At 38.5% G+C, this 12,940-nt stretch overlaps 1 long non-coding RNA gene across 1 annotated transcript; it reads right to left on the reverse strand.

Moving 5' to 3' along the window:
- Positions 1-421: 421 nt before the first annotated feature.
- On the reverse strand, positions 422-10,752 carry LOC119867797. The gene is made up of 3 exons (XR_005384514.1): positions 10,680-10,752; positions 7,141-7,298; positions 422-556 (listed from the first exon to the last, which is right to left on the reverse strand). It is a non-coding gene; the product is annotated as an uncharacterized LOC119867797 (long non-coding RNA).
- Between the last annotated feature and the right edge of the window lie 2,188 nt (positions 10,753-12,940).

Below are 12,940 nucleotides of genomic sequence, written 5' to 3' on the forward strand. Positions count from 1 at the left end.
CCACCCTGAGATCAAGACCTGAGCTGAGATCAAGAGCCAGTTATTCAACCGAGTGAGCCACCCAGGTGCCCCAGTGGCTTTTAAAATAGAAGGTAAATATGTCACTGGCCCACTGAAAGCATGCTCATGATTCACCATTTTACTCAGAATAATACATTGAAATCTTATGATCTACAAGGCCCTATGTGATCTGCCCTTGCCTTGCAATCTCACCCATCTCTTCCATGCTGGCACCTATTGTTCCTCAAATAGCCGTAGAAAATTCTTATTTTAGGACCTCTCCCTGTTTCCCACCAACTCCAGAGTTGCACCTTTTCCCCTTATATTTCCTCAATCTCCATTTTCCTCTCCTGTTCATTACTTGCCCCCTGAGGTACCAGTTGATAAATCCCATGGACATGTCGGCTCTCACCTTCCTTTACTTGCACGTCTTGGACCATTCTTGGGTCTTCTTGGTTGGCTCCTCTCCTTTTCCTGACCTCAATATTTTAGGTCTTGAGCCTTCTCTTTTCTTCTGTGCATGTTCTCCAGAGAGAGAATCTCATCCATTTCATGACTGTAAATACAACATCTGTGTTATGCACTGAAGATTCCCAGATTAACATCTCCTCTGCACTCAACACTTGGATATCCACTTATGAACCTGTCATTCTCTGAATGTCCCCCTTACAACATGCAAAAAACATGTTTTATCCCTATCCTGTTGGTTTCCTAGCTCAGCAGCTCAGAACAGGGCACTATCATCTACCTAGATGTTCATGCCAAGGACTTGGAAATCCTTCTTTAATCCATCCTCTCCCTGTCTGTATCCATCCCATCTAGTCTAATAGTAGGCCCTGTAATATTATCTCCTTAGTAAATCCTAAACCAAACCACTCTCCACTCTTGCTTTCTTCTCTTGCTTCTAGGCCACATCTGTCTCTCTTTGGATGAGAGGTCCCGGTTTCTATTCTTCCTCATGTCATGTTCCAGACCTCATCACTTTCCCTTGGACTACTGCCATGGCCTCCTGCCTTCTGGCACGATCTAATCCCTTCCCCACATTGCTGCCAGTTGGGTCTTTTTAACATGTGAGATCCAGGATTTCTAGTACTGCATACAAGGCCTTTTGTAATCTGGTGTTTCTCTGTGTCTCCAAATTTATGTCTCTGTCACCTGTCATATACACTACACCCTTCCCTGCTTCTAGGCTTTTGCTGTACATGATAACCCCCCATTATTCATCTGCCTTACTCCTCCTTGTCCTTCAGACACTCTGTTCAGATTTTGTCCCTTCTAGAAAACCTCCCTTGGTTTCTCACAATTCAAGCAATGTGGCCCTTGGTTTCCTTATCTCTCTCCTGCTGTGGCACTTATCACAGATTATTCTCTCTCTCCCACCAGACTGAGAGGTCTGATGGCCGGGACTCAAACTATGTACAACTGGCCCAGAGTCAGGGCTCACTTAATATTTGTTGAATAAATTAACAGACACAGTTTTGAATCAAGTTAGAGAAGTATAGCTATCTGGGCACAAAATAAAAAGACAGCAAAACTGTTAACTCTGGAGAGAATTGTGAGATGGAAGGTTAACTAAGGAAGAATTTTAGTTTTCCTCTTTATGTATTTAATTTAAAAAATATAATAAAATAACTGATCTGTTGTATAGGAGTTAGGAGACCAAGAGAGTCTGACATGAGAGTTGTTGAAACAGGAGCCTTGCCTTTCTCTCAACTCCCAACAAAGTGAATAACCCTGGGCAAAAACCTCTTAACTGATCTGGGCCTCCATGTCTCCACGTAAAATCAGGATTGGCTAAACTAGATGTTCTTTCAAAATCTTTCCCAAAACTAAAATTCTACTATTGTACAAATGGAACAAATTAACAAGTTCATAACAGAAGTTTGAGCCCCTTCTTCGGTTTTAAGACAATTTTTATATGCTCTTTGGAGGTTAAAAAGCTATTCCACAATTCTCTAGGGCCCATTTAATAGCTCAGGGTGGCACCACAGCAGATTCCCTGAGTTTTCCGTCTGCAGGATATCAAAGAAAGTGTTCATTTGCTCCCTTGGCATGTCTGACTTTCTGAGGGAGAAAAAGCTCTGAACAACAACATGTTTCCTCTGAGCTGTATTCTCCCAACCAGTATTCCAGGAGATGGAAATAGGTCACCTCAGTGGAGGTCAAGTAAATTTGGGAACTCGCTGCATTCGAAAGCCCTTTTTGGAAACGTGCAACCTATTTTGGTCTATCCAAGGCTCAGAGAAGTCTAGTGGTGTAGGGACGTGCTTCATCCAGCATTTCCCTAACCAAGGTGAGTGTGGAGCACTTTTAGCATGGTGCATGTATTCCTATTCTGTGGCACTTTGTTAACATGTCATCAACTTGGAAAACTCTGATGGAGAGCAACCTTTCTACTCTTCCCTTTAGTTTTCATTCATTCATAAAGTTCCTTGTATAAAACAGCTTGACCTAAGCTAGGACTATTTCATGGCTTGATAAGTGCCCTAGACGATTCCTTACCAGTTGGGTCATTATCTCCACTTAATCCATTTTTCTGTTTTAGACTGCCCCAATGTAAGAATTACATTTCTGTGGCATTTCTTAAAATTATCTACACATCACCCTGTAAGACTGCCATTGTATTTTCTTGCTTCTGATTACAGTGGCTAAACTTTTTCTTTATAACATTTTAAGACATGTTTGTATAGATACATAATTATAGAAATTCTCCAGCTGATCTGGTTGGTACTTAAGCCTTTCTCAAAAATATATTGTCTTAGAAATTGCTTGAGTGTCTTGTCTTATCACACCTGAACCATACATTTTTGGTAGTTAGACCACTTAAAGTCCGGAAGAGGATATTCTTTCCATAACCTTTTGCACATAATAGATGCTATTCCGAGAGGTCAGTTGATCCCTGAGTGTGGTATGTCATCCTGTTGTGAACAGTACAAACTGAAAATCTGTAAAATGTCTCTCTCACGTTTTATTATTCAGACAGCAGCTTCTCACCCATCTTCTAAGCAGATCTACTAATGCTTCATCAACTTAAGATCAGAGTTGAGGCCTCAAGCCAAAAAATTACAAAGCTTCAATTACTTGTCCTACTTTATAGGGGTTTATTTTTAAAGCAGGTGGAGAACAGTGCGTGGATGGTCTGTGCTGCTGGACCTCACATCCTCAGTATGACTGCAGACTGCGGCAACCAAAGTTGGCAAGAGGCTAACAGACCCTGACCTGACTTCAGAATGCCATCAATTAACCTGCAGCAAACGCTGGGGGCTGGCTTCGAAGGAGTTGACAGCTGTCTCCTTAGAAGCATTTCAGAACAATCCAGTGAGCCTGATTGTAACCCCCTTTTTAAAAATCTCCTGGTTTCAAAATTTGGAGACCCAGTAGTTAAATGATGCTAATCTGAATAATGTCATAATAGCTCCATTTAGAACTCAAACAAAACAATACATTTAAAGGAGCTGTGAAATGAATACTGTTTAGAAAGAAAACAAAGTATCATTATTATTGGCATTGTTTTAAAATAACAGACCCAGGTCTAAAAAGGAAATTGTGGTTATAAGGCATATGGTTATAAGTCCATAAAATGGACTGACCCAAGGGGGGAAAAAAGTTGTAATTATTTTAACATATAATTTATAGTTAGGTCATTTTATAGGTATGATAATTAATTAATCAATCAATTAATTAATTAATTTTTAAATAATCTGAATTTTATTTTATTTTATTTTATTTTTTATGATAGTCACACACAGAGAGAGAGAGAGAGAGGCAGAGACATAGGCAGAGGGAGAAGCAGGCTCCATGCACCGGGAGCCCGACGTGGGATTCGATCCTGGGTCTCCAGGATCGCGCCCTTGGCCAAAGGCAGGCGCCAAACCGCTGCACCACCCAGGGATCCCTAGGTATGATAATTTAAAAAAATAGAGTATTGGCCTAAGTATAGATCTAGTAATGGAAGAGAATAAGTAAACCAGAAGTTAATGGTATAAGAATTTAATATCAGATAACAGTAGTAGTAAAAATCGAAAGGGGATGAGAACATTACTGGATAGTGTCATGGTAACTGGATAGCCACAAAAATAATTATCCCCATCTTGTGCTGTATACTAGGGTTTCCAGGAGGGATCTGTATATGAAAAAGGGTGCTTTTAGCGCTAAATAAATATATAAATAAATGCCAACTTAAACAGTCAATAATAGGGAAATGCTTATGCAAATTATGGCACATTTATGAGATGAAATTGTAAACAGCTATTAAAAATGATGATTACTGCTTTAATCTGTTCAGGCTACAATGGGAGAATATGATACATTGAGTGGTTTATAAACAACTGAGATTTATTTCTCACAAATCTGGATGCTGCCAAGATTAAGGCGCTGTTAGTGCCTGTGTGTCTAGTGAGGGCTCACTTCCTGGTTCATAAAAGCCTGTTTTCTCACGGTGTTCTCACGTAGGGGAAGGGCTGTTGGGAGCCCTCTGGAGTCTCTTATAAAGGTACTAGTTCCATTCATGAGGCTCCTTAATCACCTCCCAAAGGCCCTCTCTCTTAATACCATCACATTAGGGGGTTAGGATCGCAATAGATGAGTCTTGGGGAACATAAGCAGCCTATAGCAGTTATAAAGAGTATCTAGCAGTAAAAAATATATATGACATAGTGTTAAGTGAAAAGGGTGGACTACAGCAAAATTCCTGCACCTGTTTCACTTCAGAAACTCATTGAAGAAAATCCTAACAGTGGCCTAAAGTAGATAGAAGCTTATTTCTCAGCTAAGTTAACCCCCTTTGGCTGTCCAGTGCTCATATGGCAATAGTGCGGTAATAATCTTGTGGTTCCACCTTGTGTGGACTCGACCTCAAAGCTGAATATGAAAACATCTGTTTCAGGCAGCAGCAGGAAAGGAGATGAAGGAAGAAAGGCAAAGGGTATTTATGTCGTTTTTAAAAGACGATTCCCAGACATTGCTACATGATCATTCCACCTTGCACTCTCTGGCCTGCACTTAGTCAAGTGTCCACTCCTAGTTGGAAGGGAAGCTGGGAAACGTAGTCTTCAATCTGGAGGGCCATCTGCGAAGCTGACAGTCAGGGGTTCTGATCTCACCGAAGGGAGAAGAGATTTTGGAGGACAACCAAAAGTCTCTGTTTTAACACCATTTTACAACCACGTGAAAAAGAAAAGAGGGAAGACAGTGAAGGAAATAAACCTGTGGAAGAGACTAGGTCACTGGAAGGAAAGATACCCAATTCCTGTTTTTGCTTTTTTGTTTGTTGATTTTAACAACAAACCCTTCCTGTGTCGTATCGCCAAGAAGAATTCCTTTTTTCCTGGTCTTTCCTCCTCACGTTGTCCTCACCTTCCCTAGCTCCCTGTTTCCTGGGTTTCCCTCTGCAAAGACCTATATCCCATATGTCTTCTCCTCTCTTTATTATGCAGAGCAGTTCAGCTCTGCCTCAGTTTATACAGGTGCTGAAACAACAAAAAAGTCTTTAAAGGGTAAGGAGATGTACTCTTCACAAGGCAATGATATTTTGCTATTTTGGCTCACAGGCCATAAGAGGAAGCTGTGGCAAGTCATAGAGATAGTAGGACACCAGTTAATCACCATGCCCAGCTTGCCTACAAACTGAGGCAAAGCGGCTCTACTCCTAACCTGGAGCTGAGGCAGCAGCCTGCAGGTCTTTGGCCCCATGTTGTCCAAACCAATGCTGGTTGGACTGGAGATAAGCATCTGATTCAAGAATAGCGTGGAGAAAGTAGCACAGTCTAAAGATGGAATAATGGAGGTGAGCTGGGCCACTTGGAGAATATGTTCTGAAGGTAAGGAGAGTGCTGTGAGGTGTTAGGAGGCCCAATAAGTCCTAAGCAAAATGAATCCTTAAATGGCAATTTTCACTCACAAGTCTACGAAATGTTATCAACCTTGCTAGGAGAACTGAATGTTAAATTATTTGAATTATTGGCTAACAATGTTCACTGGTGTTTCAGTGTTTAAATATTCAGTATAAGCTACAGATCTTTGTAAACACTGTAACAGGAAAACACAGAGAGAAAAAGATGTTTGTGTCATGGAACACTATCATATGACATCAGAAAAAAGATCCAAGATCTGAGTTATCCAAAGCAATATTGATTTCAACAGCAAAACCACTATCAGATCAAGCAGGCAAATTATTTTCCCAAAGATCAACTTTTAGACTTACTTTCAGCAATCTGACCAATATCGATACAAAATGCAAGAATATTTTCTATGTTAAACTGGCAATTAATTATAGGTAACTTTTGAAGTTTTACTTTAAGAATGATAATTTTAAGGGATGCCTTGGTGGCTCCGTGGTTGAGCATCTGCCTTTGGCTCAGGTTGTGATCTAGGGATCCTGGGATCCAGTCTTGCGTCAGGCTCCCCACGGGGAACCCACTCCTCCCTCTGCCTATGTCTCTCCTCTTTCTCTGTGTCTTTCATAAATTAAAAAAAGAAATTAAAAAATGATAATTTTAAATATTAAATATTTGTGGCATTCTATTTTCATTTTTAGGGTTATTTTTATTTGACATTTATTTTGTGTTGTTCTTGCCTTTGAGTGTTTTTTTATGATCAACTAGAGATTATTTTTACATTTTATATATTTATGTGTTAATACATACTTTTTAGATATTATACATATTTACATGTTAATATATTAAGGCCATAATAATAACCTTAGGGTCATCTGGCTGGCTCAGTCTATAGAGCATTAGACTGTTAATCTCAGGGTCATGAGTTCAAACTACACATTGGGTGTGGAGCCTACTTAAAAAAAAGAAAAGAAAAGAAATAATAACCTTAATTTACTATTGTATCATTTTTATACAAAAACCTCTGAAAATTTTTGTATAGCACAGAAAAATGATTCCTTGCATATTATTAGTTAATATAATAAATAAAGCATTATGGTCACTATAGACAACTGATGATTTCAGAATTCCTGGGACTCTCAAGGAATTCTGATTTCTTGTTTCTGAATCCTAAAGTTGAATAATTGTTGGGGATTCAGCAGATCATGGCAAGAGCCATAGAAACAATGACGAAAGGCAACAAGCCACCATGGAGGTGGGAGGTGGTGTAGTTCCTGCCGCCCATGTAGCAAATCTTGCTTCTTACCTAGAGTTGTGGGTCAGTCGTGTAGCTCTCCTGTGTCCTTGAGGCCCACACTGCATGTAATGAACTTCCCGTTGCTTCCATAAGAATCCTCATATCTTTATTGCGACAGGTCACCTTACTTTAAATTACTGGAGGTAATCTGAGGGTGTCTAAAGGCCCTAATGCACACAGAAATTTAGAATTAAAAGATCATTCGGGGTGTGACTGAAGAGCATTAGCACTGATTTTCAAGTAGGTATAATCGATGAACAAGAAATGATCTTGTTTCCCCCTCCTGAATGAACAGCTTTATTTACATTAAAGTATGGTGTGATCCTGGGCTCTGCTAGTCACAACAGGACATACCTTAGAAGCCCAGTTCGGGCCTCTTCATTGCTCAACAGGCTGCGGGACTGACTGCACTGATTTTCCAGGTAGCACGGTAAAATGACAACCACTTGTATACCACCAAGTGCAATACAAAATTGTGTCTCTGGTGTGTATTCATTGCCGGACAGAATGCCAACATTTGCAAAACAGAGCTAAATATTTAAAACGCTTGCAGTGTCTGGAACTCACAAAGGGTTTGACAACGTCACCAAGCGTGTTTCTTCTATTACAATTCACATGTTGCATTATTATTTGTGTTATTGTGCATCTCCCCATAATCTGAATGAATTTTTTTTAAGATTTTATTTATTTATTCATGAGAGACACCGAGAGAGAGAGAGAGAGAGAGAGAGAAAGAGAGAGAGGCAGAGACACAGGCAGAGGGAGAAGCAGACTCCATGCAGGGAGCCCGACATGGGACTCGATCCTAGGCCCAGGATCAGGCCCTGGGCTGAAGGCAGGTGCTAAACCGCTGAGCTACCCGGGCTGCCCTGAATTATTTCTTTACTCATTTTTTCTGTCCCTGCTCTTTTGAGTTATGGCCAAAAGAAATTTTGTATCATAGATCAAAAACGATGTATTCATTTCCACATCTATTTATAATTATTTTTTTTCTTTTATTGAAAGGGCAATGAGCTTCATTTTAAAAATCACCTCTGAGCAAAAAATAAATAAATAAATAAAATAAAAAATAAAAATAAAAATAAAAATCACCTCTGTCTCAACATGACTATTTTCTCTTTGGAATATGAGACTCTACATGCCCACAAAACTTGTATGTATGTTAATCTCAGACAACTTGATTATCTTTTAGCATTTCGTTTTAATTAAATATGAATACCATTCTTCATTTTAAGGCTATTTACTGTTGGGATATAAAATTACCTCATACATTAAAAGTAAGGTTTCACCAAACTTTTTCTGTAGAGGGTAACCTAGTAAATATTTTAGGTTTGGCAGGTCATATGGTTTCTGTCCGAATTAATCCACTCTGCCTTTGTAGCATGAAAACAGCCACAGATAATATTTAAATGAAAGAGTGTGGCTATATTCTAATAAAACTTTGCTCGTGGACACTGAGATTTCATGTCATTTTTATGTGTCACAAAATATTCTTCTGTTGAATTTTTTTCAAGTATTTAAAAATGTGAAAGCTACATATGTGGGCCACATAAAAATAAATCGCGGACTGGATTTGACCCACAGGTCATAGTTTAACACCCTAGGTACTGTGGCAGATTCATAAATACTATAAATACTTTCAACATGATGGTTTCTATCCACTTTTACTGGTAAAGAACAATTATTACAGTGTTAGTAGTACCAGAAATCCAGTTTCATAGATAAATCTCTGACAGTTTTGAACTCACTTATTTATATATTCAACTACTGTGTATGAAGATGATAGGGTGATAATAACTAGCTTTCATTTGAGTCAAAGTGGCTTACTTAATCAGATACAGAAATAAAATTGGATTAATAATGCTTTTCTCTCATTCTCAAAGGAGAATTGAAAGAAGTAATTAGTGATTTTACATCATATGAGAAGTAAAATTGCTATATAAATATGGAATTTAATAAGGCATGTGGACCTGGCTTTAATCAAACCCAATTATGAATGTCTAGATTCACACAAAGGAGACTGCAGGGTGATTGCTTACTTTACCGAAAGGACATGCATGTATCCCTTTATTCAACAGGCTCAATGAGTACATTTAAAATATAATTTGGCTTGCACACAGCTTTCCTATAATTTATCACATAAAATGAAGAACTTTAAAATGATACAAAAATATCTATAAAATTTTCACCCACCCACTCTCTACCATGCACACGCAAAAGCACAAATTAAACTCTAAAAAAAAAAATCTATCATCTGGTTCCTACTTCAAAATGATCAGTGAAGCCCTGGAAGGCCTCTAGCTGTCACCCTACAAAGATGTTTTTCTATGCATCAGAGGAGCCATGTGGTACACATGATGCAGAGTTTATTTGCATACTGAATTCTTACATTTAGAAAATCTATGAAAATGCCAGAAAACAATGCTGTTAGCCTCATGACTTCCCAAGTCTGCCTCCTGGACCAGCCTTCCTCTCTTTTGTTCTCCACTTCAGCCATTGTTGAACTCAAAAACCTTTCCAGCATGGTGTGAACCACAAACCAGGACTGAACTTCAGCCATGGATGATTTGCTCCCTTGGCCTTTGGAGACATTAGGTTTGCGGCAGTCTCTAGACACCATATGTCGGTGCTTGCTGTGAACTGGATGCTTTCATGGTAGCGGCAAAACCTTTGCCTCTCCTTTATGTTTTTAACATGAACTGTAAAGTGGAAACTCCGACACGTATCAAGTGAGCATAAAGTGACTAGTCTAAATTTGGGCTGGGCTCCACTTGCTCCTTGGTGGTAGTGGAGCCGTTAAGTATTACTTGGGGGTTTTGGAGTCAAACCCTGCCACATATCTTGAGGGTTTAATTCTGGTAGAAAAATCTCAATCTTCATAAATATCTTTCCATGCTTCCAATTAGATATTTCATATTTGCTCTGTTGAGTCTAACCCTTTCAATTCTCTTCATTTCTGGCTTAGCTAGAACTAGATCGTGCCAACACAAAACTGACTGCATCTCAAGTGGGATATTAATTTACTTTCAGAGGAAAACTAAGCTTTAAAATTCCAGATTTCCATACTTTTCCACAGAGCACTTTATCTGACATTAAAGCTTACCCTTATGAAAGTCTTTACTGGCAAATAATTTTACAGATGTGGAAAGTACCACAGAGAAGTAATTTTCGGAAAAATTGTCAGAGAATCCTGGATTCCTTGAATTTGAGTATCTTGCTTATCCCTTTGAGTTGCTTCTCATCTTAGATTTTTTTAAAAAATCACCTTAAATTGTAAAGTTAAATAGATTTTCCTTAAGGCTGACAAATCTCTTTGGACATTACAGAACATTCCAAAAAAACACTTCTTGAAATAGTATAGCCTTTTTTTCTTCCTCTTGAAATTTCTATACTGAGTTTTCATTTTTTACCTTAAAACATAAAATAGTCTCTTTTGTATAATTTCTCTACCTGGAATTTGACTTTTTTTTCTTATCTTCTATTTAAAGTGATATTTTGGATGTTTTCACAAAAGTTCTCTTTTATATCAACTATTTAACAGGACTCACTTTTCATTTTCCAGGTGAAGCCACTTCTACAGAGTGAGCCTCAGAAGCAGATCTTATCTTCAAGGCTTCAGCCATTGAACCACACAATCTCTGAAAAGTGTATAGGAAATGATGTACACAATAATATTTCCTTTAGGTAAATACTTCTTTCCGTTTCTATCAATGCCCACAGAAAATTTTAATATATAATATTAACACCATATATATATATCTCCAGATTCATAAAATGATTAAATGTTGAGATTCTTACTAGACAGAACAGAGAGGTAATAAACAGATACCTAGCTTTACAAATTCTTAGGGAAGAAAAGAAACTGTTATATAGAGAGCTGACCAGAAACGTGGAGATGAAAGATATAACCTAGAATATTAAGTGATAATTGTTCATCAGAAGTCTAAACTATCACTGAACTCTACCTCTGAAACCAATAATAGAGTATATGTTAATTAATTGAATTTAAATAAAAATAAAAAAATAAATTAAAAAAAAAAAGAAGACTAAACTAAAGAAAGGCGGGCAAGAACCAGAATTGTGAGTCCTAATTACAGTGACATTTTCTAAGAAGTAGACTGAGCAGCCACTATCCTGTTCATGCTTTCCATCAATAAATAAGAAATTCTTAGACATCTACTATGATCAAGGCATCATATCATGCACTGGAAATTCACTCAGATCTCTGCCTTCTCTGAAGTCAAGATCTAATGAGAGCTCCTAATCCGTAAGAACAAGGTATCTCCTACCATTTGTAATAAAGTACTCGTCATTGCCCAGTTCAAAATTTCAAAGGATGTCTTCAATATATTAGTAAAGGTATATCAACTGTTCATAGAAATTGCACGGGATATGGGATGAAATGGTTTAACCTTCACGTCTCAGTGGTTAAGGGTAAGGTGCTTTATTGCATTCAGATGCACAGGTTGCTACATCTGGGATTAGAAAGTGTTCAGACATATTGAGGTAAATTCGAGAGCAGAAATGTGTCTTGTCAGATGCATAAACCAATAAAAATATCGGGTATATTTCTGGATCCATCACTGAGACATTGTGTTTTCTTGTGCTTCAGTTTTATCATCTATAAAGTAAGATACTCAAATTAAATCTCTAAAATCCCTTCTAGAATTTAATTCAGTGTATTTTGAGAATTTAAAGATAGGAAGAGTTGGTTTATTCATCAGGTGTCAGGGCCGGTATGAATTGAACAACTGCAGGTTCTACAGTTAAAATGACCAAGAAACTATGGCAAGTATAAGGAAAGGAAGCACAGAAAGAAAGAGTGTTTGTTTCCAAGTATTAGGAGCCAGGCAGTAAACATTAATAGCAATCTGGAACAACTTGGCTAGAGTGTGCTTGACCTGAGTTTGTAGGACAGGCCTCTTAACAGAACTCTTTTGACAACCTATCCTCTTCCTCCCTCAACCCCATTTCCTTGCTTCTCATTCACAGCAAATAAACTGAAAAGAGAGGTCTTTATTTGCTAGCTTCATAATCTTATTGCCATTTCTGCTCATGGTGATCATTCCAAAAGGTCTACTTCTAAGCATCCACAGAACTCAAGTCAACCCACCCCCAATATGCAGAGCATCTTCCTTTCCTTACAGCCATGAATTAATTTTTTTAAAGATTTTATTTACTTACTCATGAGAGACACACAGAGGAGGCAGAGACACAGGCAGAGGGAGAAGCAGGCTCCCCCTGGGGAGCCCGATGTGGGACTCGATCCCGGGACTCCGGAATCATGCCCTGAGCCAAAGGCAGACGCTCAACAACCGAGCCACCCAGGCATCCCAAAAACTTATTTTGAAATAATTTTTGATTTGCAGATGAGTTGCAGAGGGAGTACAGAGTTCCCACATACCCTCAGCTTCCCCTAAGGCTGGCATCTGACACATAACCCTAGTGCATCATCAAAACTAAGAAATTAACATTGGTGTGGGTACTGACTGCGCTGTGTGCTTTACTTGGATCTCACCAGTTTTCCCCCTAATGTCTTTTTTTTTTTTTATGTTCCAGGATCACACTCAGAATATCACCTTGCACTTAGTCCCATGTCTCTTTAGTCTCCTCAAATCTATCTTATCTTCTCAGTCTTGCCTTATTTTTGATGACTCTGGCTGGCACTATTGAAGAGTACTTTCAACGTTTGGAATAATGTCCTATGTCCCTCCGTTTGGGTTTGTTTCATGTTTTCTCATTGATGCGACTGGAATTACAGTTTTGGGGGAAAACGCCATAGAGATGAAGTACTATCGTCATTGCAGCT

This window comes from Canis lupus, chromosome 36 (genome assembly GCF_011100685.1).
Source record: "Canis lupus familiaris isolate Mischka breed German Shepherd chromosome 36, alternate assembly UU_Cfam_GSD_1.0, whole genome shotgun sequence".
NCBI classification, from domain to species: Eukaryota; Metazoa; Chordata; class Mammalia; order Carnivora; family Canidae; genus Canis; species Canis lupus.